General features: G+C 43.0%; 1 non-coding gene across 1 annotated transcript; it reads right to left on the bottom strand.

Moving 5' to 3' along the window:
- Positions 1–3,766: 3,766 nt before the first annotated feature.
- On the bottom strand, positions 3,767–3,905 carry LOC117854363 (small nucleolar RNA Z247). Its single transcript, XR_004640289.1, has one exon. It is a non-coding gene; the product is annotated as a small nucleolar RNA Z247 (small nucleolar RNA).
- Between the last annotated feature and the right edge of the window lie 1,783 nt (positions 3,906–5,688).

Raw genomic sequence — 5,688 nt, 5'->3', positions numbered from 1 at the left:
AGATTGTGCTTGAAATCTTCTAGCTTACCAGCTATCAAGGCCTTAGTAAATCCATTTGCAACTTGATTGTGAGTAGACACCAATCTTACTTGTAATTGTTTCTTGGCGACTCTCTCTCGAATAAAGTGAAAATCAATTTCAATATGTTTTGCTCGAGCATGAAAAACTGAATTTGCTAAAAGATAAGTAGCTCCCAAATTATCACATCATAAAATAGGCGGGTGAGTTAATTGCACTCCAAGTTCAACCAACAAAGATTCCAACCAAATCAATTCTGTAGTAGCATTAGCCATAGATTTATATTCTGCTTCAGTGCTAGATCTTGAGACTGTAACCTACTTTCTAGCACTCCAAGACACAAGATTAGGACCAAAAATATTACAAATTTTGCAGTGGATTTTCTATCATCAACACTACCAGCCCAATCAACATCAGAGAAGGCACTCAAAGTTATTGAACTGGACTTCCTTATGTATAACCGAACGTCCAATGTAAATTGAACATAATGAAGAATCCGTTTAACAGCAGTCCAATGAATAGATGTTGATGCATGCAAAAATTGACAGACCTTGTTAACTGAGAAAGCTAAATCAAGCCATGAAAGAGTAAGATATTGTAACACCCCAACTATACTTCTGTAATGTGTGTTGTCTTTTGATCCTAATGGTTCACCTTTAAAACTTGAGAGCTTTTCAGTACTTGACAACAGCGTGGGAGATCCTTTACACTTGACCATACCAACTCGTGCTAGAATTTCTTACGCATACTTTTCTTGAGATAATAACAATCCCTCTTTACTTCTCTGAACCTCAATTCCCAAGAAATAATTCAAGTCACCAAGATCTTTTAGAACAAATTCTTTTCTCAAATCCAACAACAAGGCCAAGACAGCTTCACTAAAAGAACCAATGACAATGATATCATCAACATATATAAGCATATAAATAATAACTCCTGATTTTTGATAAATAAATTGAGAATTATCTGATTTTGATGCTATGAACCGAGTGTCAATAAGCTTAGAACTTAACCTTGCATACCAGACACATGGAGTTTGTTTCAAACCATGAATTGCTTTATCAAGTCTACAGACTAGATGTGGCGCATCATTTCTTTCAAAACCTAGGGGCTGTTTCATATATACCTCCTCTTCCAGAACACCGTGTAAGAACGTATTCTGAACATCCAATTATCTTAAACACCAACCTCTAGACACTGCCAAGGATAGAAGAAGCCTTACAGTAGCAATCTTGACAACTGGACTAAATGTGTCCTCATAATCAATTCCATATCTTTGCCAAAAATCCTTTGCTACCAACCCTTGTATCTATCAATTGTCCCGTCAGCCTTCCTTTTGACCTTGTATACCCATTTGCAGTCAATTAAATTAGCGCTAGCTTTGAGTTCAACCAAATGCCAAGTGTTGTTTCTAAGTAAAGCTGAAAATTCTTCTTGCATAGCTTGTTTCCATCGCAAATTATTCAATGCTTCTTGCTAACTTTCAGGTTCACCAGTTGCACAAAAATCCCATATCTAACAGTCCCATCTGTAAATCTTTTGGGTTTGACAATACCGTGTTAAAGTCGTGTGCGCCGTTGAGAGGAGATATCAACCTCAAAACGCTGCATGGGTACATCTGATCCAGCAGAAACCATAGAGGATCCGGCGGGGGTTGTCGGAGCGACCGATGTGGAAGGTGTCGGCATGGGCAGAGACCAGACGCCGCGTGGCGTCAACAGAGAGGCTGACGCCGCGCGCGGGCGAGCGAGCCACTTCCCCCCACGTGATGGGCTTGGAGCAACTTCGGGCGAGCTAGCGGGCCTGGGCGAATCACCTTGGGAATCAGTGCCTGATCTGGCAGCGTGTGCAGGCGCAGGCGTAGGCGGATCCGCCTGGGATCCGGTGGTGGGATCATTTGCGGCCAGGATTTCAGCAACACCCGAGCCATTAACGTATGCACGTTCTTCTTCAATATTGAACGCCGAATTTGATGGATTTAATTCTTGCACATCACCAATATTCTCACCAGAACCATTAGTAGTATTAGCATCATTAGGCACATAACTTACATCCCCATAGCTAAGCAAATGTAAAGGTAAAAGGATAATTTCTTTGCGCAATTGGGCATGGGCATTAGGATTAAGATGAGCAAAAGGGAAAAATTCTTCATCAAAGACAACATCCCTGGAGATGTAGATGCAGCCATTCGAGATATCAAGGTATTTAAAACCCTTGAGCACGGAACTATATCCTAGGAAGGCACAACGAATAGAACGGAAGACAAGTTTGTGGGAATTGTAGGGTCGAAGGTTAGGCCAACAAGCACACCCAAAGACCCTTAGGGATGTATAATCTGGAGTTTCTTGAAGGAGCCGAGCAACATGAACATCATACCCAATAACTTTACTAGGAAGAAGATTAATAAGGTAGGCAGCTGTAACAAAAGCATGATCCCAATATTTCAAGGGCATGGATGCATTAGCGAGGAGTGCAAGACCAACCTCAACTATGTGTCGGTGCTTTCTTTCGGTAGCGCCATTTTGTTGATGGGCGTGAGGACAAGAAACTCAATGTGTTATTCCTATGCGTTGAAAGAAGGAATTCAACTTCTCATACTCTCCTCCCCAATCGGATTTGAGAGACTTAATCTTCCGATTGAACTTTCTTTCTACAAGTTGTTGAAAATCCTGAAAAACTTGAAAGACATCAGATTTTTCCTTTAGCAAATAGATCCATGTATATTTGCTGAAATCATCAATAAAGCTAACATAGTAGCTATGTCGCCCAATAGATAAAGGAGCAGGTCCGCACACGTCAAAAAAATTAAATCAAGAGGGGATTCAGATGAACTATTTGATGTAGGATATGGAAGCTAGCCGCTTCTGGACATTTGACATGAACTACAAATAGACTTTGAATCCTTAACACTAGCACACAAAAGTTTATTCAAACTAAGAATTTTTTCTACAATAGGAAAAGCTGGATGACAAGTCTACTATGCCATCGAGTAGTTGAAGGTTTATTGACCGCAAAGGCTTGTTTTCTGGAATCTTCTGGGGATAGATGAGATCCTAACGGATAGAGACCACCTCGGGATCTACCTTGATGGATGACTTTCTTCATTTCCTGATCTTTTATACAAAAGAAATTTGGATGAAATTCTATGAAGGCATCATTATCTTGAGCTAGCTTATGAACAGAAACTAAATTCTTGCTAGCACTAGGAACATGAAGCATATTTTTTAGAACAATATTCTTGCTAGGGGTATGTAAAGTTGTATGACCAATGTTACTAATTTTCATACCTGTTCCATTGGCAACATGTATTGATCTCGTCCATTATACTTATCATGGACTATCATTTTCTCAAGTTCACTAGTAACATGATCAATTGCTCCCCTATCTACATACCAGTTTGTGTCATAGCCATAACTAGTAGTAGCCGCCCCTGCTGTCTTCTAGTTTTGTTGATCTTCATTGTCATCATATCTATACCAATAGCGATCTACTTCATGTCCTACCTTCTTGCAAATCTGACAAACTATCTTGGCATTGCATCCTCCTTGCTTGAACGTGTTACTAGGGCCGGAGCTGATGTTGTTATTGCCACGGTATGATCCACCACGACCACCATTGCTGCGATCACGACCAAGGTTGTTATTGCCTCGGCCACGGCCACCATAGTTGTTGCCATAGCCACATCCTCTACCAGCCATATTGGCCAATGACTGGAATTGACCACCTTCTTGATACATCTCCATGTGTTGATCATATGTGAGCAGTTGAGAATACAGATCACTCAAAGGAAGAGAGCCAACCCGACCAAGCATAGATGACACAAAGGGATTATAATCAAAGTCAAGACCATTCAATATAAAGTGAACCATCTCATCATCATCTATCACCTTTCCAACCGTGGCTAATTCATCTTTGAAAGAACACATCTTGGTGAAATAAGCTGAGGAGGACATGTTACCCTTCTTAGTTGTAGAGAGTAGGATGCGCAGATTTGCAATCCGCGCCTTTGAGTGTGCCAAGAACATTCTCTCAAGCGCCTCCCATGCTTCTGCTGCTGTGATTGCTGTTGCCAATGGTGCTAATGCATCCTTGGTGAGAGAATTTAGCAGGTAGCTTAATACCTGCTGATCTTTCGCAACCCAGGAGTCGTACTCGAAGTTGTGGATGATCTCCTTCTTGCCGTCCGCCTTGACCACCTCTAGAGTCTTGGGCGGCTCAGGGATAGATCCATCTAGGATTCCCATGAGTTGAGCTCCTCGTATAGAAAGAAGGAATTGAGCCTTCCATAGGAGGTAGTTGTCTCGAGTTAATTTCTCGGAGACAACCCCTAGTAGCGCCGGCGTGGGATTACATGGTGACGCCATAGGCTTGATTTGGGAGGTTGTGGCTGTTTGTGGAAGAGGATGCTCTGATTACCATGTAAGAAAGAAGGAAACGTGGTTGCCTATCTTGGCCGGCCACGGTTGCACGTTTATAAAGGCTGAAAAAATACCAAGAGAATTACATAAGTACAATTGTGATCATATATGACTCGTCTGCTTTATACTTGAATTATAAGAGAACCATCTCTAAACAATCCGAGTCTATCTCTAAGAGCACAAGCTATCCGGTTACCACCGGTTACAAACATAATTCTAATAGAAACAGTATCAGAGGCAGAGGTGTTTTGAGTCCTACAAATACAAATTAATTTGGAAAAAATGCTATGGCCCAAGAAAATTGAGGCCAGTTTAAAGCTTTTGGGTGAGTTGGTAGAACATGTATAACATTCTAGTACTCCGCACATACACGTACCGTGTGTGCCTCCCTCCACCACAGTGAACAATATGCTCTTATTAGAGCATGAATCTCAGGTATGTCAATTTGGAAGTTATTGCGAAAGTTGGCTGTTAACGTTTCACAGAATTTATTAGTGATCACAATATCACATTCAGATTGAGCTTGAATTCCATGAAACGTTACACGAAACATGAAGAAAAGGGAGATGCTATTGCACAAAAGAACAAAAATAATTTGGTCTACAATCGGCAAATATAGTCCATTATTCAATCATGATCCAGGGTTTTCCTTTTCTTCAAGTTGTTGACCACACAACAAAAGGGAAGCACATTTTGTAGGGCTCGTCGCCCTCCAACTTTGGCTCCTCCGCCATGCCTTCCTCCAGCTCCTCCCATGCATCACCGTTCACCGGCTCACCGCCGTCAGATCTGTGCCAGTCACCCGCCGTCACGCTAACCCAAAAACGCCCAGGCCGTATTCTTGGTGTAAAACAAAAGATGAGCGGGCGGATGAATCAGTCAGAGTGAGGTCACGCAGTTCTTTTCCCGATCGAGTTGACCAGCGCCGATGCACAGCATCACCATGCCAACAAAGGGCCACCTGAAGCTAGGCTTAGCAGTTAGCCCCCTGCACTGCACTGCACCGGAGCAGGCCAGGAAATCTTCCCCTCCACTGATGCCACACCCGTGTCCCCCGTCAAGCAATGCGCAGCGACGTCACAGGGGCACGCGCGCCAAAGGTGCCCTCCCCGGCCGGAACCCTCACTCTCGATCGCGTCCCCACGCCGATGCCGCGCGAGACGGTCACGTCGCCGACGAGGCGACGACGAAATGGATCGATCGCTCCACGCCTCCATCAGGCTTGGGTACAAATCGTGTAAAAACGGCGCTG

Source organism: Setaria viridis, chromosome 4, assembly GCF_005286985.2.
Source record: "Setaria viridis chromosome 4, Setaria_viridis_v4.0, whole genome shotgun sequence".
In the NCBI taxonomy this organism is placed as follows: domain Eukaryota; kingdom Viridiplantae; phylum Streptophyta; class Magnoliopsida; order Poales; family Poaceae; genus Setaria; species Setaria viridis.
The sequence above is the reverse complement of the archived record's forward strand: the minus strand, read 5'-3'. Positions and strand labels throughout refer to the sequence as shown.